Genomic DNA, 21,914 nt, shown 5'->3' with positions numbered 1-21,914 from the left:
ACAGCTAATCATGGTAATCTAATCTGCTCAAATGAACCCTCTTGCTGCAGTTCCACAGACAATTAACCCTTGTATTGCCATGAGTTGTGCAAATCAAATCTCACCCATCACCGTCATCTGCACATTGCTCCAGTAGCCATAATTGCTAACAACAGCTCTTCTTTTCCATGGTTACTCCTGAGGTTGGAATCATGTCTGGGTACAATTCTGAGCAAAACAGACACCCCCAAAGCCATCCATCATCTCAACACGTCCCAATGTCATTTCCAGGTCAGCTCCATAGGTGTGCCAGGAAAGCAGCCCCGTTTGCTGGTTTCCCAGGACAGGCTGGGATGTGAGGATGTTTTCCTAGGGCAGCCTAATCCTCTCCCCACAGCTACCTCAGCAGTGTCTTTGACATTGCTTGTGCTTCATGGCCTATTAGGTGGCACTTCAGAGAACATATTAGAACTGACCACAAGACAGACTGTTCAACTTCTTGACAAGTAGTTTGACTTCCCCAGGACTTAGCTGAGTAAAAAATCACTGCCCTTTGTCTATGGCTCATGTCTTTGTCCAAGACAGTATGAAATAAGACCAAAGAAGATTTCTTCCAGGTCAAAATACATACCATTACCTGTGTGTCTCTCAAACCCCCGGTTTGGAGAAGGATCTAAATTGTATTTGTTTACATAAATACCTGAACTGAAAAACAATAGGTAATAAAATCTCCTTGAATAGCCAATATTTTGTCCTCTGGTGAGTTTTCCTGACACTGGACCAAGCTTGCAGAGCCATGAGAGAAAGAATTTCCCCGAACAGAGACAACAGAGGCTAGAACAAGACACCAAAGAAAGGAAGGCTCTGGGAAAAGGTATAAAAAACACATTTTACAATACATAGTGATATGAATATTGACCATCCCTGGTAGTCAAGAGACATCCTGATGAGCTGAATAACACATGGCCATAGAGAATCCAAGCCGAGGGATGGGATGTGGGAATCTCCTTGACTATCTGTGTGATCCTCAGGTATTGATTTATCACACAAGTAGATAGAAAGCTGGCAGTAGCTAAACAGAGTTTGAGATTTTATGACAGATACATGAATCCAGAGACACATTCCAGACTGTGGACTGCTTACAAATAGCTCACAAAAAAGAACTCTAAAATTAGCTTCCACAAATTCTATGGCAAAAATCTTTTAACTCATGGCCTTCTGTACGTTACACAGATTATTTCTTTCCAACGAGTCATATTTAAAAACTGAGTTTCTTTAATGTTAAAAAGGATATTTTGCAGGGTAAAATCTGCTGCTTAAATTAGCATGGCTCATGGAATCAGGTTTTTTCAACTGTGCTTAAAGCCTATCAGACCTTATTTACAGATAATATCATATAACCACGGACTACATGCATTTAAATTCTTGAAGGGTACTTTTGTAGCTTTCTTGCACTACACTGCATTGACAACATTTTCATTCAGTACAAGACACAGAGTTACAAAATTGATACAGAGCAAGCCCTGCATTCAGCAGCAACAGGGAATTTTGGAAGCAGTGGCTGTTACAAGAACATGGAGGAGCCCCCTTGCATTACAGCTTACTACTCTAAGGCATATCTAGAAATGGATGGAAAAAAATACAAATTACATTTCAACAGCCATTTCCTGGGTTGCACTTTCATAGGCCAATGCAATGATTAGCTCTGCCACGCTTTGAGCAACTTCAAAGTCACCATTAGTTGACAGTAAATAACCAGAATACTGCTTAAAAGACAAAATAGTTATCAACATATTCCAAATGTTTTTACTCTAAGAGATTATTTGAAGATCACAGGATAATGGCTGAGTCCCTTGATGATTTTTCCATCTGACACTGCATCCCCACGCCTTGTGGTCTGACACATAACTCAGCTTCATGCTGCGTTATCAACACTTTTGGGGCAGCAGAGATATTAAACCAGTCTGAACACAGTGATGTGCAGGTTCCTGCCTCACTGTCCATTCAGTCATCCCTTTAAATTAGAAGCATTCACCATTCTGCCATACACAGGGAGGAGTTTATGTTGCCTTGTTGAGTGCTTTAAGAAATCTGTCTGCAGGCAACAACGGTCTGCAAACACAGAGATACAGAAAAGCTCAGACATTTGAGAAAACCACAAAGTTTGGTTGTCTCACTGCATTCAGCCTGAGACAGAAATAATAAGTCAAAATTCTCTTGCAATTACCAAGCTAAAAGGAAGAAGTAATGGGACAAGAAATCGAAGCAATGCAGCAGCATTCTAACCTATTCTATCCAAACGTTATCACTTTTCCATCACATTATTCTGTGTTCAACTTGAGTATTAAGCTGACCTTTTGGACACCAAAAGGATAAAAATGCATTAAAACTTCTTGTCTTTCAATCACAAAGACACATCCAGTTACTTGTCTTTCATCAGGGACAGCTCCTTAAGCCTCAGATTGAAATTTTTCCTGCCAACCTCTAACAACACACTTTTGCCTTCAATCCTCTCTTATTTGTTCTCCCCAAAGGCCCAAGAGCTGGGATCAAATGAAGCTTTTCTAATGCTCTTTGCTGCACGGCTCATGACTTAGAAAGGATAACAGTGGAGCTTATATGACATTAACCTTAACTCGAATTTACACGGAAGGAATTACATCCCAACAACAGGGTTTGGTTTTCTAAATCTGATCTAGCAGAGCAAGTGCTACAGTTACTGTCTCCAGTCATCAAGCTCAAAGCACAACAATCACAAGTATCTGGAGAGTAATCCAAGAGTCTGGGGAAAAAAAAGCACAAAAATATGCAGCAGTACCAACACACAGCAACAGAGCAACTCTCAGTTTAAGAGCCCTCAGATTGCAATCAGACTCCCCCAAACGCTCCAAGAAATCTGTGTATGGAAAGTGTTCTGTATACTGCACGTAAAGATCAATCTTCATTTGTGGGAGGCCTGTTTGTAATAGTTGAGTCCCAAATAAGCTACAATTGTGGGATAAGGTGTTAATTCCTTTATGGCATTAAATTAAGAACTTGGCCTTTGTCTTGGAAATGTTCTCAACTAATTCCATTTTTAAATATGGAATGGTAAAACCATATCTGGGCTGGAGGGCACTAAAAATTCACAAGGATATGAACACATCTTACATGCAGCTGTCCAGCACCACTGCAGCTGTACCCCAGGAATCCCCCTAACAGAGCTCAAGCAGAGTTCTTCACCTTGTCTGTTTTACTGTGGGGATCACTTGAGTATTCCCAGGTCAGGACTCTGCTGTGAAAACCCACAAAAAATTAGTCACTGCTGCAGAGTTCACAACCTGAAATTAAAGCCAAGAATTAATTAAGCATGAGAACAGAGAACAAAATGAGAAGACAGCTGTGGTCACAAGGCTGGGATGCAGTGTCAAATATAAGCCAATTGAGCATTGGAGTGGCTTCTTTTGGACATAACACCAGTGAGGAGTTACAGGAAAAGATTTGAAGGAAGGTGATTAAATCAGTTTGCAGAGATTTAGAAAGCTAATGGTGAAAACAGCACATTTTTTTTTGCAGCAATGAAATGGATGATGAAGTATGGTATCACAGGTTTGGCATCAACTTTTTAATGACAAGTGAAGTAAAGCTAAGCAACAAAAGTACCCAGGAAGAGCGGACAAGACCCTTTCTGATACATGATACCACGAGGAGACAAATTTCAGAGAGCAAGGAGGAAAAAGTGATTAACTCTGATCCCTAGCAGAAAACCAGAAAAAGCAATAGAGAGGAGGAGGCTATGTCCCCTGACAATGGCTGGGCAGAATAAGCAAGTAGAAAACTTGACCTATATTCTCCCCACAGAGGTAGGAAAGATTACATGAGGAATTCTTTCCTTGTGGAAAACTGGGCTTGTGTTTCTTTAGGAGTAACTTTCCATTCAGATTGGAATTGGTCAATTAACATGAAAAATGTAAAAGGAAAGGCTATAAAATCTGCCTCTGGGATCATTCATTTTTCATTTTTTTTTTTTTAATGGGTAAACAAAAGCAAAAAACAAACTCTGTCACAGCCCCTCCTTTGAGGTGTGGAGCTGCATTACAGCAGCTACCGCTCAGAGTCAGAAACACAAATATAAACACAGGATCCTGTACAGAAACAAATCAAAATCTGATAAGACCCTGCAGGTCTTGTTTTTAATTCTGAAGGCATTGAGCATTTGCAGACACCAAGGTATTCCTCTCCACAGCTAAGCTGACAACAAAAAACAGAGGCACTGATTAAAGTTGTGACTTCAGAACGTTCCTATGGGAGTTGGTCCTTTAAAATCCCTCCAATTCCACTAAAATGTCTTGAGAATTAAAAAGCAACTCCAACTTTCATTATTCCTATAACTATTAATTTCAAAATCATCATTACTGGTCTTTTGTCCAGACTCCACATCATTACAAGATGTTCAGCAGCTAGATTGCATAGCTATCTAATTGTGTCATGGTTCCTTGTATCATTAGAGATTGGATACTAGGAAAAAGCTCTTCACCAAAAGGGTTGTCTAAGCATTTTCTGTTGCAGAAACTTTTAAGTCTAATTTCAAGCATTTGTTAAATGAATGAAGTTCCTATGATGAGTTACACAATTTTATCCAGGTACAAAATAATTTCAAACTAAACTAAAAAAAAACTAAACTGTCTTAGCACCCAAACTCACAAAGATCATTGTATTTGTCAGTCTCAAGGAAACTCTCTGGTATGGTCAGAGTAACAGATTTGCTCTCTGAAATATGAGGAAAAAAAGTGTTAACAGTTCAGCAAGTTTTGTCCTTTCAATTTCTTGAACCTCATTAATTTCATTTTGGGTTAATGACAAGCTCCCTCATTTTTCAGTCTTTCAAAATGTACTTCAAAGGAAATCTAAATTTTCTGAATAATCAAAATAAAATAATATCAAATTACATTATTTTCTATTCTTTTTGTGAATCAATATTTAAAAACTACTGATGTAAACAGAGGTTTTATCACTCTACACTATGAAAACTCATCTATATTTACCATTAAAAACAAATTGCAATAATCAATAACTAAGGACAACTGTTGTCCCTGTTACTGTAAAAGAAAAATATAAGTTTTTTATCTAAATAGAAGCTTAATGGCTATTTTCCAGTTTGATTTCCGCTGACCACAGATGCAGAATAAACCAGCGCAGCAGGATAAAGAATTGTGGCTGTTTCTCCATAGACAGATAAAGACTCATGATCATTAACAGTAAACAATAACTGCCAACAATAAACATTTAATGATACTCATAAAAATAATTGGCCATCGTGAAGCTCAACAAATTTAAGACAATTTTGCATTAAATTGGTGGTTGTGCATTGAAGAAGACAGTAGTTCACTGAAGGACAGCAAGTGATAAAACAGACACTATTCTCCTGATTCTGGCTGTTTAAAAAGACATTTTCTCAAACTGAGCATTCTGTTTTTTCCCTCCTGCACATTCTCCAGGGGATCACCTTGCCTTGCTCAAAAATTTAATGGGCGCTACACTGGCAGAAATCTTGTGCAAATAAAGCAAAACAAGTGCATTTTATAATTGCCAATTTTGCAACTGGGCAAAACTACGACTAACGCTCTGTTCAGGGAGCAATTTTGTTCAGTTTTCACCAGTATGTGTGGCCCTCAACTCAAGAAATGGCTTTTCTCCTTTCAATCTGCAAAATACACAGAGCAGATGGGTGGAAGCCAATTGTTTTCCTCAGAACATGTTTGTACTAAACACGTATTAAACTGGCTCTGTGTACATCACAATGAGACCAAAGATTCAGATTCAGGACAGGACTTCATCATTTGTTAGCCACAGTCATCTCAATGTCCCACAGTTAGTATAAAATTCACAGAAACACACGTTTGAAAGGAAAAACGGGAAGGGATGAACTTTTAACCTTCATAATTTTTAAGCCAAGAGATGCCAGACCAAGAAAATAATTAGGCACAACCAGCTCACAATACAGTCAGCCACTGGATTACACATAAATTGATTTAAGATTTCCAACTATGACAACCAGGGTTTTAAGGCTGTGCTTACTTATACCAACTGCTAAAAATGATCATTTAAAGAGTGGTTTCAAAAAAGACATCTTCAACTAACTTGGCTTACTTTTCTGAAATCCACTGGATGAAACAGAGTTTAAAATGCAAAATGTAATTTTCTCCTAGGTACAAAGCCGTGAAAATCTTTGGAGTTCTGTGGCCTGAATTAAATCCATAAATGAAATAAAAAATGAATAGAAACTTACATACAAGTGTAGAGAAAAAATTAAATGCTGCTTAAACGGATGCATTGACTTCAGTCATAACCATGTTTTAGGTAAATGATAAGAATTAGAGAAGGAAAGTGAGGAAAAAATATTGCTTACATTCAGTTTCAGTTAAGGTACACCTGAAATCAGAGTTAATTACCATATAAAAATAACTCTCCTCTTGCAAGTCTCAACTCAAATCAAGTGCTAGAAATTAAAGTACCTAAAGTCCCTGCAAATTTAACGTCTTTTCACTTGACTGCTGCAGTATTGCTCTTAACAGTAATCAGCATCTCTTAATCTTTGTGATCATTATTTCTTTAAGCATCTGCTATCATGTTATCAAGGTTTTGAAGCATTTTACAGCCTTATTGATCATTACTTGGTACATCAGAAGTCAGGTCCAGGGGATATTTAAGTTTTAAATGCACTCAGACTCTGGTAATTGACATCCACATTTGTCCACAAGAGAAGCAACCTCACTGGCCTCTTTGTTCTATTAAAAACAAACTTTGTTTTGACAAATTAGGCTGCCATGGAAGAAGAGCATGACAATATGTAAGTGTACTGACACAAAAAACAGACTGGTAATTCAGCTGAACTTAAGCAATGAAATCCCAAAAGTGATTTTTACAACCCAAAAACAATATAAAAATAACCGCATTTTAAAAAAATTTTTAAAAAAATCTCATTTTCTCTTCATCCAACACTCAAGATCCTTATGTTCCAGAAAAATCTGGTGTAAATAACAGGAAAATTCAGATTGCAGAACTGAGGAGAAATCAGTTGATTGGCTTCCTTCTCTACGTGGACTCAGCAGGCTAATTTGTCAAGGACATTCTCAGGGTGGTAATATTGCCTGGCAGTAATATGGATCTGTAAAATTCCAGCAGAGCAAATAGCTGGAATAAGTGTCAAGAAAATTCAGCTATCTGCTCTACTAATAACCACAAGGATGTACACATCATGCTGAGAAAACCTCCAGAAGGAACAATGTCATTACCTTAAAATTTCAGGTTGGCTTGATGAGCTGTTTATTCCAATTAAGACAGAAGGAAATTGCTGGGTAACTACCACCCTCATTTAGGAAGTCTGTCTAATGTTCACACTACGATGAGTTCTGAAACACACTTTTTTTTTGAGGATCACTACATTTAAAGCAACATTTAAATCACATATGGCAACTACAAATTTAATTTCCTCATCCTGTAATCATAGACAGAAATAAATTTCCGAGTGTACACACATCCAACAGAAAAAGTAAAATACCTGAAACTGCCTCTGATCAGAACGTAAGTAAAATTTTTATTTTACAAAAGGCTGCCAAAATTCTGTTTCAATGTTCAAAGTCTAAATCCCTGGTCATTATGCAGTTAATGGAATGAGCAAAACGCTAAAAAATGGTGTCTTGCAAAAAGCATGAAATGGTCACTTCTACCCTTTTCAATATTTGTTTTTCTAAGGATTGACAAAACTGGTGGTACATACTATGTACCATAACATCCTCTATGAATTAGCATTTATAACTACATAAATATAACTTTGATAAATGAGTACAATTTTTTGTGTACAAAGACAGACTTATTTCACAGGATATTGGATTAGAAAAGCTAATTCTCATTTCCAATGAATATAGTTGAACATTAATTTATTGATCTACTTTGTGTTAGTGGTTCTTTCCTCTATTTGAAATTTTGAAAATTATTCACAACAATTTGCAAAATACTCCATAGAAAAAGTTTCTTTATGCTACTATCACATGTGTGCATGACTAAAGGTTTCATTCCACATGCTTACAAAGCTGAGCCTTGACCAATTTAAGAGGTGGAAGGACATGTTCATTGCAATGGGAAGATGTAAATAACGAAACCCTTAACACAAGAGAAAGGTTTACAGGAAAATTAAAAGTCCTTGCTGAGCCAAGACAGATGAAGGAGATGATTTTATTCAATAGATAGAAAAGCTTAGGTCAAAATAGTCATCTTTTTTCTCAAGAGCAACATCCATTGAAACACACAGGCTGAAGGCAGAATAAGGTTAAGCCTTCACAAAAACCCTCAAATCTGACCTAGATGACATCATCATCTACACCTAACATTTACAATTTAGAAAACAGTACCCAAAATTGCAAATCCTAAACTTTGAGCTGACTGACTGATTTATTTGTTCTATTGATGTCCCATTATTTTACATTTTTTTTCATTTTAGCCACAATTACTACAGTTTAAAAATAGCAACAACAACAGAAAACACAAACAAAAACCACAAACAGGAGAGAACTATGCAAAGTTGCTTAGGAAGAAATAAAAAATTACCATCTCAGGATGTTTTTTCTTAAACTTGAAAATTAAGGCAATCAAGTTTACTCATGTTTGTAACACAGAAGGAAACATTTCAGTCTAGATAAAGGAAGTGGATACGTACAAGCAACTGCATCTATGGGAATTATTCTGGAAGCTGGATGGCCCATGAGCACTGGGAACTGCCTCACATCAGAGTTCTCAATGCAGCTAAGGGTGCAAATGACTACCGAGTTCTCCTGACATAAAAATCTACGTCTGAAAAATCACTACATGAGAGCAAATTTTGGATCAGGATAACCTCTCACTGAAATTATCCAAAAGAATTGGATAAGGTGAAATGATCATGCTGCAGAAAGATTCTTGACTTTTACAAAAGAAAATACAGTCATATTCAGTGACTTTTTTTAAAAACAAAACATGGACACACTACATTCACATCACTTGATGGTACAGTGAACAACCTTTTTCTTTATCTTCATATCTCTCACAGTAGTAACAGCAGGATAAAAGTACCTAAGTGAAAAATACTATCTAAGAGCTGGTATTCTCCCACACATATGGGATACCTATGCCTGCTTCAGAGACATCCAGCCTGAGTTTACTACAGCCCCTGTAAAAACCATAAACATTAGGCAAGCACTGGACTGTTTCCTATGTTCTCTCAAAGCTTATTACATTGGTTTATGCTTCCAGTGGGTATCAGAAGGAGTGGAAATCAACATCAAGGGGTGGCATAATCAGATGAAAACAACAGCATTATTTGCACATGAGAAATTAAAGAAATATCGATTAGCTAAAAGATTTGAAATATGCACCTTATCTAGTGCTACTTCCATACTGAGGCTTTGAAACAGGGACTGTAATTTATAGCATCTAATTTTTAACTCCAGTTGATGTGAAATCCTCAGCCTCCCTCTCCAGAGTAACCAGCTGAGACATATTTACTATCAAGATTTTATACCAGGGCCTTGTTGTTTACAATGTTTTTGCCAGTAAACATACTGGTTGCATGAGTACCTAAGCTCAATGTATCCCCCACCACTTGTAAACTGTTACAAAGAGCAACTGGGTTTTTTCTGTGCTAATTGTTGACATTCTAGGTTATCAGGAGCAAAGTGAATACGGAAGATTTTCCACAGCAAACTAAAGAATGCACATAGCAAACCCTGGATCCCAGCCCTGAAATCCAATTCTATACTCACTTATTTGGCTTTGGAAGACATTAGGACAGCCTGTAGCTTACCAGAAATAAAACATTGACACTGACAATCCTAGTTTAAGCAGCTGTTCTGCAGATGCAAAGGAAGATTTAGAATGTTTCCTGGACAAGCAGCCTGAAAATTACTCTCTCACAGATGAATAAGCATCAATACAAGACACACTGTTACAAACCTTGTATTTCTGTATAACAGATAATGAAAAACCATCTGTCCATTGTGGTTATTTGCCAAGCAGCCAGCCCAGCATGCCATTTTACTACCTGAATTTAAGACACCCTACCAATAAAACAATATTTCTTAACTACTTCATTCTGTCTGCAAATGCTGATTAAAAACTTCAATATTTAACCCACCTTTTTCAAGGTCAGTCATGAACATAAAAAGGAGATTAATGCCTGAAAGTATATCTGTTTTCCTCTTTTGGATTTGGAGAAAAATAAGAGACCTTCAAATCAGTGAAAATTAGTGTTGATACTTTATTCTACAGGAATTTCTCAAGTTTAACATAATATTTCTGTAGACTTCTAATGATCAATACCCTGTGCTCTCAATATCCTGTTCCAGTCCTAGTTGTTTCGTGAAGTCAGAAGCCAGTGGGTTTTAAGAGATAAACTGTACTCAGCACTGCTTTAGCCCAACAAATAACATGAAGAATATGTCTGCAATTAAAATTCACACAATGGAGTCTTTTAAGTGAACACATTTTAGTATCAGTACCAGCACATGTCGATGATGAAAAATACACAATGGCATGGTACTCGGTGCTGTATTATGCAAATGGATGCAGCAAAGGTCAAAGCTTATCTCAATCTCATAATAATGTAGTCTGCAGAGAATAATTAATTTACAGTGTGCTTTCTTATATTGTGTACCACAACACTAAAAGCCATTTTATTTGGGAATTTTCTTTTTTTATGTTGCAGAGAGAAATAACATCAAAGGTTTTCAATTTTCTCTTTGGGGACCAGGGGGAAGGGAAGGCACAGTTCTTTATTTTCTATAGCAACACCAAGCTAAAATAAAAGCACTAAAAATAATGCCTTTTAATTGCTAAAATGCTGTTCAGTTTTGGTGTTTAGGAATGAGATTTCTATGCCCAACAGCTGCCTTACATTACGAGAGCAGAAGTGTTAGAACAATTTCCATGAGGCAAGCAGTACTATAATGATTCAGTTATACTGCACAGTTCCCTACAGAGGATTACAGTTTAGATGCATTATCTATTTCTAAATTGCCAAAGCCCTGTGCTGGGGATTGCAAGTGTCATCCAGACAGAGAGGTTATCAAGTTGGAAACATAAAAATCCAGGATGCTAACCTGCATCTGAGGTGCTGGTTGGAAGTTGGGGAGCTGGTGTTCTGTCGCTGTAGCCCAACCCTCTACATACACTGGTCCAGTTCTAATTTCCCCTGTCTACTAAAAAGAAAAACAATTTCTCAGCTTTGCAAGAAAAATACCATTCAAGAGCTGATGTTCAGAGCAGCCCATGCTACGTTATGCAAACACTTTTTCACACCTATTTTTAAATACAGATTACACATAGAGAGTTGTTTAAACAGGAGTGGTCCTCTGACATACGCCTCAAGAGAGCAGATCTCTAAGCAATAGGATGAGATGTTTGTGTTCCTTTAAATCTGAGGGATCTCATTCCTTACTCTCAAATATTTGTATTGTCCTCTCATTTTGAGCTGGAAGCTAAATATAGCTGCTTGGGAATCAATGGGGTCACACTGCACAGATGACAGAAAAGCACCACGACCAAGAAGTAATAATTATGTTACAAGAAGCCGTGTTTCACACAACCAGTTTAAAACAATTAGCTGAGGGTTAATTGGTACCACTGGAAGTCTGTCATTCATCAGAAATCTTAACTCTCCAATTCCAGCTTCACTTCCTTTAGCTTAGTTTTCCTCATATTTTCTGGGAAGCTGCACATTTGTGGCTGTTTCAGGGGAACCTGAACATGATCTTCATGTGATCCAGTGGTCTCTGAAGCTCATTCCCTGCTGTTTGCACAGGTCAGAACAACTCCTGTGTGGTTTTTATCTCCTTTATGTGAGAAACTTGCACACAGGCAACTACCTTTCTCCATCCCTAGAAGTCCTCTGCCACTGTAACCTCGAGTGTTCATCACAAGATGCAGAAATAGACCAGTGGCAATGCCATCCAAACTAATCCAGATCCAGTTGCTCTTATGTCAGTTACCTTTACACACTCCAAATGCAACACCAGCTATTTCCAGGGAAGGTGAAAATGCTACAGAGTACTTAATGTTGACAGTAGTTGCTAAAAGGTCATTTGGAGACATTCATTAGTTGTTTGCTGTAGCAGACAGTCATTATTATTGGCAGCAGAAATTGGCAGAAAGTGCTGTTATTGTCAGAAAGCATTAAAAGAGTGTCATTTGTCAATATGTGCTCTTCTACAGAGCAGCAGGCCAAGAGAATTCCATCTTTCAATTTAAATGGGGAAAAAAAAATAGCATAAATACCCTGACATGCTTTCCTGATACCAGCATTAAAGATTATTTAGGAACCCTGCATCAGCCCACTATCCTACCTGGGAACAGAAGAGCAGAAAACATGAAGAATGATTTTATCCTAAATTTCAGTTTTTAGGATTCCACTCTGAGTTTTTCCAGAATGAAGAATCTCTTTGACTCTCCACCTGTCAGTCAGGCACATTTAGCACCACCTCTGTTTCTAAGCACAGATACTTAGATGTTGCTATGTAAATGAAAAATACATTAATAGTCAAGATTTTTTTTTTTTCTCCATGTATTTGAGCAAATGCAACCATAATACATTAAAGACTTGGAAGGTGGAAGTAAAGTATAAATCGAAGTTGCATCTCTTTATAATTTCCTATTACAGCAGTCCAATAATGGAATTAATAAGACTTGCATTTTCATGCTGTCAAGTTACATTAAAAAGCATTATTTAGCCCTCTCCAAACCTACACTCTAATAAATGTCAAGTTCCCAGTTATTAGGTATTTAAATATTTGTACAAAGATATAACACAGATAATGAGAACACACACTTCAGACATGTGTGCTGTTATAATATTAACCTGAGATAAATAAGCTGGGACAATTATTCCCAGTCTTAATAAAGCTGATTTTCTAATCAAATGTCAATAAAATGATTTGTTTTTAATATGGACACAATTTCAGTAATAACTTTGACTCACTGAATAATAACTTTCAGAATGAACAGGGAAGCACTGTTAATTTTTTTAAGACACCCTTCATTCTCCAACTGGCTTCCTTCACCTCAAGCACTCAGAATCCTCTCCATTCAGTAAGGCAGTCCAAGGCTGGCACTTCACTTTCATTTCCATCTTTGTCCCTGTCACAGGAGAAGTGACAAGCAAGAAGATGGGAGATAACAGAGTAAAGGGAATAGTTTATAGGACAGCATCTTTGGTTTGTAGTCCATTTCACTGCTCACCAGCCAGGTCTCTATTTTCAATTAGATTGTCCCAATGCTTTTCCGTAAGGAAGAAGATGAGCAAATTCCTGTAGTACACCTTCCCTGGCTCAGTCCTTCATTTGGCTGTCTGCTGGATGCATTCAGTTTTCTAGGAGAAGCTGACAAACAAAGCCAGTGTAATACCATGGGACAGGAATTACAAAGCAACTAAATGCAAACTGGCAAAAGCAGAAGAGTTGATGCAAATCTTATGTCTTCAAGGCTCCTGACAGCTTTGAGCACTAATTTTGACCTTGACCGTAATTCTTCTCCTAATTCAAGAGCTTTCCTTTTTATTCTAGTCATTAACAATAAAATTGAATTTTTAAATGAATTTACATAGTCAAAGAGGGCGACATGTTTTCAACTTCAAACATTTGCATATTCTTAAGGGACTTGCTCATGTACCCTGCTGGTGAACCATCGAGGGAAAGATGGTTACTGTGTTACAAAAGCAATAAAACATGCAATTTACTAAAGCACTGTCTGAAATATTATCCATGGAAGAATGAGTCTGATTAGCTAACAGGAACGGATAGGTTTATGATTGCAAGTTTTATGACTATTTGATAACATAAAGCAATTTTTTTTTCTCAAAAGGAAGTTGCAGCACTTAATGCATTTGCTGAGCTTGGTCTTGTCAGCACTATAAATCACTCAAGTTGCACTCCTCAGAAATAAAATCTGCACTCCATGGTTAGAAAATTACAGTGTGCTAATAAACTCCTTGAGAGATAATTTCTGATTTTCAATATCTAGCCCAAAGAACACTTATTCCTACAGTCAAAGGCATTTATTGCTGATAAAAATATAAATAATATCACCAGTTACTTACATTTAATAATGATCATAACTGACCTGGAGCAAGTTATTCCTTACATTTAAAATCAGAAAAAGATTATAATCTTTGATGATGGGTTTCAATTACACTTGCAAGATGCAGTAATACAAGACAACTAGGCAATACACTTGGCTGACAGTTTTTCATAACATTTCCCTGGTTGGAAATAAAAAAACAACAAAAAAACAAACTTGTTTTCTAGTCTTTCCTCAGCTTTTGGCCAGACTGAATTATTCAGTTGCTTCAATGTATCCACTAATAACATTTCCTCAGTGTTTGGTTCAAGCTCTGTTGTGTTGATTCTATCACAAACAAATATTAATGGAATGTCACAATCACACTTGCACAGCAAGGAAACCTTGAGGCACTACATCCTGGTACTGTCATGCAGTTCCCAAGGGCAAGTGAGTCCTTGACTTCAGGAATAATATTTGTTATTTCTCTATCATTGCTATTTTAAAGACTGGTGTTTATTTAAGGACTACTAATCATTATTTTAATGCCACATCAAACAATTTACTGACAAAACAGTGTTTGATATTAGAATGCACTTAGATCGAACAGGTACTTTTAGAGATGATGTTGCAGTAATTTTAATTTGATTTTATATTAAGGAAAAATTAGGCAGAGCACAGCTGAATAGGTGATGGCAGATCAGAATCACCCAAGCACTAAAGAAAAGCAGTGTAAGAAAAAATAACCTGGCAGCCAATTTAGTAGAAATGACAGGATAACCTTTTCTAGGTATGTGGTCTGAAGTTTCATTAAGGCAGAAGTTCCCAGACTATTTTCACTGGAGATGCAGGTATTGAGACTGCAGATGTTCCACAGACAGCTCATTAGTCACACAGCGATTCCATTCACCAGGTTCCTTCCAGCTGAGAAACTCAAAAGACATACAACAAAAAAAATATTAAAAAGTGTGTTAATGATGTCACATTTGTCTATGAGCCATCTTCATTATTACAGAGAGGCCTCTGTGTCAAAGGAGACACTTTCAGAGTGTCTCAGAGAGACACTAAGTCTTCCTGGAACAATCTCTATTAAAAACAGGGCTCGTCCTGCAGAAATCTTCAGCATCCTCACTTCCAGCTGCTCCATTTGCCTCACGGACACATCTCGCTTCAGCCATATGGAAGCATCCGTTCACTCAGTCTGTTTCGCTCCCATCTCACTTGGATTAACTGCTCATCACCTAACCCAGAGATCTGTCCTGTCCCATTCTTTCAGCACCAGCCCTGTTGATGCTAACAACAACAGCTTTCCACTCAATTCTGACACCAAGGCTCATGACAAGCACTACAAATGAATTTTTCATTTTTTATAAATCTTGAAGGAGCACAATAAGATATGCAAACAAAGGCTGCAGAACTCTGGAGTGCCTGATGTTGGAATGATGAGCTACAAACATCTGAAGGAATTTAACAATATCCTTTGGTTATTCTGAATTTTACTTAAAGTATAAAAAAATATTCAGATTCCTCTCAAATTCATCACAGTTTTGCCTTACAATACTCTGGTCTCTCTGACACACAAATCTGCAGATTAATTAGTCCTCCAAAAGAGCTACATGGGCACAAGGTTTCTGCCTAGGTAAAGACCCCTTCCAAGCCGTTTCTCCTGCTTCTGCGGCTCAAGAAGCCACCCGTTAAACTGGAAACAACAGATAATTAGCACATAAGTGCAGCTGCTTGCATGTTGTCTGGTCTATTTACATATCCTTGAAACTATTATGCCCAATTAGTAGTTTGGATTGGTTCTCCCTTCTAGTGGTAAGAAGGGAAAAATCTCTTAAAAATGTCATCTCTCTTAGGCTTTCCACTGAATATGCCACTCAGCCACCCTTAGGCCACTGCTACAAGGTAAAAGCTGTGCCTTTATAAACCAGTTGCTGTTTCTCCCTGTATCTAGTTGTCTGTGCTGGGTGCATGCACTCCACTGTACAGATACTGCCAGCTGAGTACACTCCATAGTTAACAACCTGAAAGCAACTCTGATTTAAATTACTCCAATATTATATGCACATTCACCCTCCAGAAACTTAGAGTACTTATCAAATATCACTTTGAAGAACCTTTGTTTAGCTGCTGAAACACCTATGCACCTAAAAAAAAATCTATTATAGCTTATACAATTGTACATTTTACTTTGTGGCTACCGTAAAACAAAATGAATTATTTTGGTGCTGGATGGAATATTTTAACTGGAACATTTCAAGTATTATCTTGGATAGCACTAGAGCATCAAAATACTAAGGGCTGTGAAGGAGCTGCCTTTTGTTCATAGCAGGCAAGGAAAGACTACACAACACTCTATTAAATACTCAGATGTACGTGTTCCTCAGGCCAGTTTTATTCATCAACTACACAGAACTCCAGTGTCTTAATTCCTCCCAAAATCCTGACTCCCTGCAGTCCTCTCCCAAGAAAAGAAGACACATCCTAAACTCACAGCTCAGAGAGTGCTGCCACCCAGGATTGTCAGCACAACCCTCAGAGGGAGCTGGCCAAGGAGCTGTTCCTCCCAAAGTGCTGGAGGAAAGGCTGGCAGAGAGCAAGATCTCTTACAGCCTATCCTATGGAGCTGCTCCTGAACAGGAATTAATAAATCTATCAGTAGTAGACTCTTCTGTGTGTCTGGGAAGGATTTTAGCATTCTCCTTACCTGAGTTAACCAGACTGCTCCGTAAGTGCGTTCTCCCCATCTGTTCTCCTCCTACAAGTGTTGTTACTGCTCATCTTTGAGGCTGAATTCCCTTTGCTAGGGCAGTGTCACTTTTGTTTCCTAGCATCAGATCTTTGGGATCTTCTGTTGTGTGATTTCTTCGCAAAAGATTTGAATCATTGAACCATTTGAATTCCTTGTCTAAATGGCGTCTGGAGATGGGTGATGAGCGCCACCAAAGCCTCTGGAATGACCAGCAGCTGTAGAAGCTGGGATTCTTCACTCTCCAGAACTGGAATCTGCCTTGCTTTGAGGACAAGTTTCCATGCTGCTGTCAGCACAGCAGCTTAAGGAAAACATCATGGCTGGTGTCTCGCATGGCTTGTTCCCCTTAAGCCTCAGTGTTCAGGCTGACTGCTTGCCACTTGTGCTGCTACTTGGACTGCCCTCAGGTTACACAGGTCTTTGCAGTAAACCTACCTGCAACATCCCTACAAAAATGAGCATCCACAGAAGACTTGACAGCTCTAGAGGAAGATTTTATTAAAGTAAAGAAAAAAGAAATATTTTTTACACAGAACACAGAAGAACACAGAGAAATCAGTGAATTTCTTAACGGTTACAGTTATGACAGATTGAATTTGCATTTATAATTTTATCCTGCTTTACTTGTATTTTACCTATTTCAGAAGAATTTAGTTCCCTCAAATATTTACACCTAACACAGAGTACAAATTTGGCTGCCATTACCTGTATCAAAGACCACTTAGTTTATCTCCAGCCCAGCATTTGCGAACAAAATTCACTGAGAGAACTTCTGCTTCCACGGGATGTTCATCGATTTGTGCCATCTTCTAATGCACTGTTTTAAAAGTGAATTCTTTTATTGCAGCACATTTTTGAAAAGGCTCTTGCTGCATCAGAACCACAAAAACTTTACAGAAGGTCAAAATCAATATCAATCTTGCTTGCCTGTAAATAAGATGGAATGACAGATCAGTTGCTCTCTGGCGTTTCTGGCTGAAAAGTAGCTTAAGAAACGCATGCCATGATAATGACACAGGAGGGAAGAAAAGGAATCTGCCCAGTATCCAAAGTACCAAAAGAGCAGAAGAATTAACCAGGTCAGTGTTGACATTTTGGCACATTCTCCACCAACTCTAGCAGCTGCTACCTTAAAAATACAACCCTTTAAAGAAGGGTTGTGTCCCAGTCTTGCAGCTGAAAATTTCAGTTTAGAAAATTCTAGTTTAAATGCCAACATAAGAACCTATTTTTGGTACTGGCTGCAGTCAATCTCCCTGCCTCATTTAAACAATTATGCCATTAAGTGTTTGGATTAAGCACTTTTGTAGTGTGTATGCATAATTAAATACAGGTGCCTTGACGGTGGGAAACCTCAGCAGCCCATCTCATTGACATGCAAGCCAGACATCCTCTTATTCCCTATATCATGCATAAAAAGAAAAACTATTTTAATACTATCCCAAATGCACACGACAGCACAAATAAAGTGCTTTCAGCTTTACAGTATCCATTACAATTAATTATCCCAAAGTCCTTGGCATCAGCTGTGAAAAGCCCTTTCTTTCTGAATAAATGGACTCCAACATTCTACAGGCACCTGAACTGACTGCAAACGAATGTAAATATTCGATGGCATTTTGTTACAAACAAAGGCCTTTTCTCTAAGAAGTTGTCTGACATAGGATTTTACTGTCCTGGATTTCCAGTATAACAGAGAGCGTAACGCTTTTGCTAGCAGATAAAGCTAAGAATGTGTGGTTTATGATGTTTCAAGAGATAAGGCAAATAACAGGAGAAAATATTAATGTTTTATGTCATTTTTTTGCCTTCATAAAGTCAGTAGAGCTATTTCACCATCACTCAGTTTATTCAGTGTCAATTAGACTGCTCATTACGCTACCATAAATCAAGTAACAAATGAGAAATCTCCCAGAACCCCTGATAATACAAAATGAGAAAGAACATCCAAGAACATCCAAGTAGAATACAGGCTAGAAATTTCTAAGTGAAAGGAACCAACTCAATTAGTACAAAACCTACCTAAGCACTACAGTTCTGTTTAGTTAGAAGGCTACTGAGCTGACAAAAGCTCAAAACTTAGTAATGGATCCCTTCTCCCTTCAGGACTGGAATAGCAGAAAAGAAAATCAGCATTTTATCATTTCAATTCTGTGTTAAATCCTGTCTTTCTGACACCCCATTTGTCAAGGTTAATATTTGCCTTTCATTGTCCCTAAATAAATTCTGCTTATTATAGTTACCAAAGTTACCTGGCATTTTATAGTAGAGTCAGCATTTGCTCTGTTATGAACTCTGCATTGTAGGTATTTTAAACCCTCTCCTTCCTCTGGGTGAAATGATTTCTGTAACAATGGCTATTCTAGGGGTCTATTTTGGGATGGACCTATATTAAAGCTACTGCAAAAAGGTTGTCATTAAAATACAAATGTAGAAGAACTACACTCCTCAGATTGCTTCATCCTTGTTCCACAGCACTTACATTTGTATTGATTTTATAATGAATGTACATGAGATCAGGGAAGTGCTGACTTTTTCTTGCTCTGCCACATCCATTGCTGCTTTTCTTGGCTAAATGAGGTGCAGTGTCTCACTGAACTATTAAAAAAGAAAGACTAACAATAGGGGATTCATTTTCTCTTACAGCATAACCATTACAGAGCTTCTCTCCCAAGGCACTAGGTATAACTAGCTCAGTGCATTAAAAAAAAAAAAAAAAGTGACACATGTGATTTAGTATTTTCTAGAATGCACGGCTTGAAAGAAATGGCAGTTTGGAACTCTGGTAAAACACTGACTGAAGCACCACCAGCTAACATGCTCCTACCCCTTCACCCTCAGCATGCAGAGATCCCATGGACCATACTGTCTAAGATTCTCCAAGTGATGATGGTAATGAGTTAGGCTGAAATAAGGTAGTAAAACACTGCCAGTCAGAGGCTTGAGAAGTCTTCCCAGGACATTAGTGCCATTTTCTTAGCTGTGAGACCTCTTGAAAATGTCATTTCGAGATAATATCTAAACCATTACCTGGCACTAGAAAGATGGAGATGGTAATTCAGTGGCAGTGTAAGTACAGCTCAGAATGCCAAAGGAGAGCAATGCTGAATTCACACTTCGACACTGACCTTAAACAGATAAATCCTGTCAACAAGATACTTTCCCAAAGGCAATGAAGAAGGCAAATTCTCATAATTGTCTTGTTTCTTGACAATTAGTTCACCTAATGTGTTTAATACTACTAGAAACACCATTTACCACAAGACAATTAATACCAGGTGACAGATAGAATGTCAAACCTTATTCCCAGGTCCTCTGCTTCAGAGATAGTTTCCTATTTGCTTAGCAGGCCGTTTCCGAGCACACTGCAGGCTGACAAGGGGCAGTACATTGACACTGTTAGAAATATTAGGCAGATAAAAAAGCCTTAAATATTACACCTTAGCTCTTTAAACATTTATTTGTACAGTACATCAAATGAGAACTAACTTTGGCAGCTGTGCACTCTATGCAAAAAAAAAATAAATAAATTAGTACTAGCTGAAAATATGCTGCTAGGCTAGGAGGAGTTACAACTAAAACAAAAATCAACCCCATCTTTTGTGCTTGACACATGAACAGTTTAGAATTTTCCATGAAGAGCAGGTCTGTTCTGAGAGACTGCAGAGGTGAAAGACATCCCAAGCTAACAATATTTACTTACTTCAGGGCCCAAAACTGTTTACAGACATTACTGAAGACAATCACGACCAAGAAAGCCAGGCCACATCATGTATGCCAAGGGCATTTCATAATTAGAAATCTGCTTAATATTAAACAGAGCAGGAAGTTTGAGCCTATCCATGGATACTGAAGGTTTTTTTTAAGGATAGGACTGTAGCTTTTCTTCTGCCACCAATTCAGCAATATTATGAAGTTTGGTGGGAAGGACGAAATAGAAATAGTGTAGCTGCATGAAGTCTGCATTGACAAAGGGAAAAGTTTCATACTTCTGTTGGCCATTCAAGGATTTCACTATTATCAGTTACAGATGAAACTCCTTTACTAATACACCTGTGGCTGAGTTTTGAATTAAGTGTCTTGGATATAGAGAGCAGTGGAGTTGGGTCAAAATGTACCTGGTGCCCTATTACTTCATCTGCCTCTCTACCTGGGTTTTTAATACCTTCAGCAAACTACTTTAGATGACAAAGACAAGGCTAATTTGACTTCACAGAAGGCAGAGAAGAGAAAACATGACAAGCTCCTGAAAATAACTCTCAAAGGCTTTTGATTTCAAAGAGGCTTTCCTCCTTTTCCAGAGAAGCAATCCCCTGCCAACTTTCTCATAAGAACAGGCCAGTTTCAATGTTACAAAGCACAGCAAGCAGCAACAAAGGCTGCTCTGTTACACCAGCCATCCCACCTGGGGTTACTTACTGGCCAGAGCCCCAAGCTGGGGAACAGGAAGCATTACAGAGAGTGCTGGAATGCTGTGTGATGACCTTGGAATAGGATCCACAACTGAGAGTGAGATGGAACTACAAGACACACTGAAAAGTCTGGAAAATCTATGACAATTGCTGCAGTGATTATAAATTTGGTTAACTACCACCTCACTGTTGTAAGCAGGAACAAGCAGGCCCAATGCTATGTAATGGTGTGACTCCCTGCTCAAAATTTAATTGTTCTCTACTAAATCTTCCAGGATTTTTTGGGTAAGTATGGTGCCTTGGCACTCTTGTGACAAGAAGCTTACTTCTAAACTTGTACTTTCGGTACCACTGTAGACAAGTTCTCAGGAAGTCTTTTTTCAATTGCTGCTCCACAGAGAAGAAAAGACTAACCATTACAAGCTTCCCCAGGCTGCAAACTAAGGAGATTTCACAACTAAAACACTATTCAAGCAAATGATAGCTTTCTTTCAACTTACTTGAAAAGAGCTTCCAAGACAGCTTATTTCATAAATGAAAATTGTTGCAGTAAAACTGATTAAAATGTATTACATTATTTATAGTTCAAAGTTATCTCTCCTTCAGGCAAGGTATTTATACCTTTCATCAGGATTAACTATTTTTACCAAGTATATTTTAAAGGTACGCCACTCAATTTTAATTCAATCCATTACACCTCTAAGTCT

The 21,914-nt window shown here is 37.9% G+C and overlaps 1 long non-coding RNA gene across 6 annotated transcripts in view; it reads right to left on the bottom strand.

Moving 5' to 3' along the window:
- Positions 1-21,914, bottom strand: part of LOC111929007 (uncharacterized) — a 134,920-nt gene that overhangs the window by 79,593 nt on the left and 33,413 nt on the right. Inside the window, exons 2-9 of one of the 6 annotated variants that reach the window (XR_015286588.1) lie at positions 20,095-20,191; positions 19,826-19,923; positions 18,818-18,903; positions 17,501-17,612; positions 16,751-17,277; positions 14,822-14,972; positions 14,104-14,242; positions 11,091-11,186 (exon numbers count right to left, since the gene is read on the bottom strand). This is a non-coding gene — a long non-coding RNA (uncharacterized LOC111929007). Of the gene's footprint in view, positions 1-11,090; positions 11,190-14,103; positions 14,243-14,821; positions 14,973-16,750; positions 17,278-17,500; positions 17,723-18,817; positions 18,904-19,825; positions 19,924-20,094; positions 20,192-21,914 lie in introns of those variants that run through there. The other 5 variants (XR_015286585.1, XR_015286587.1, XR_015286589.1 and 2 more) reach the window with 5 other exon arrangements.

This window comes from Cyanistes caeruleus, chromosome 5 (genome assembly GCF_971803275.1).
Source record: "Cyanistes caeruleus chromosome 5, bCyaCae1.hap1.1, whole genome shotgun sequence".
In the NCBI taxonomy this organism is placed as follows: domain Eukaryota; kingdom Metazoa; phylum Chordata; class Aves; order Passeriformes; family Paridae; genus Cyanistes; species Cyanistes caeruleus.
Note: the sequence above shows the minus strand (reverse complement) of the source record. Positions and strands in the feature narration are given on the sequence as shown.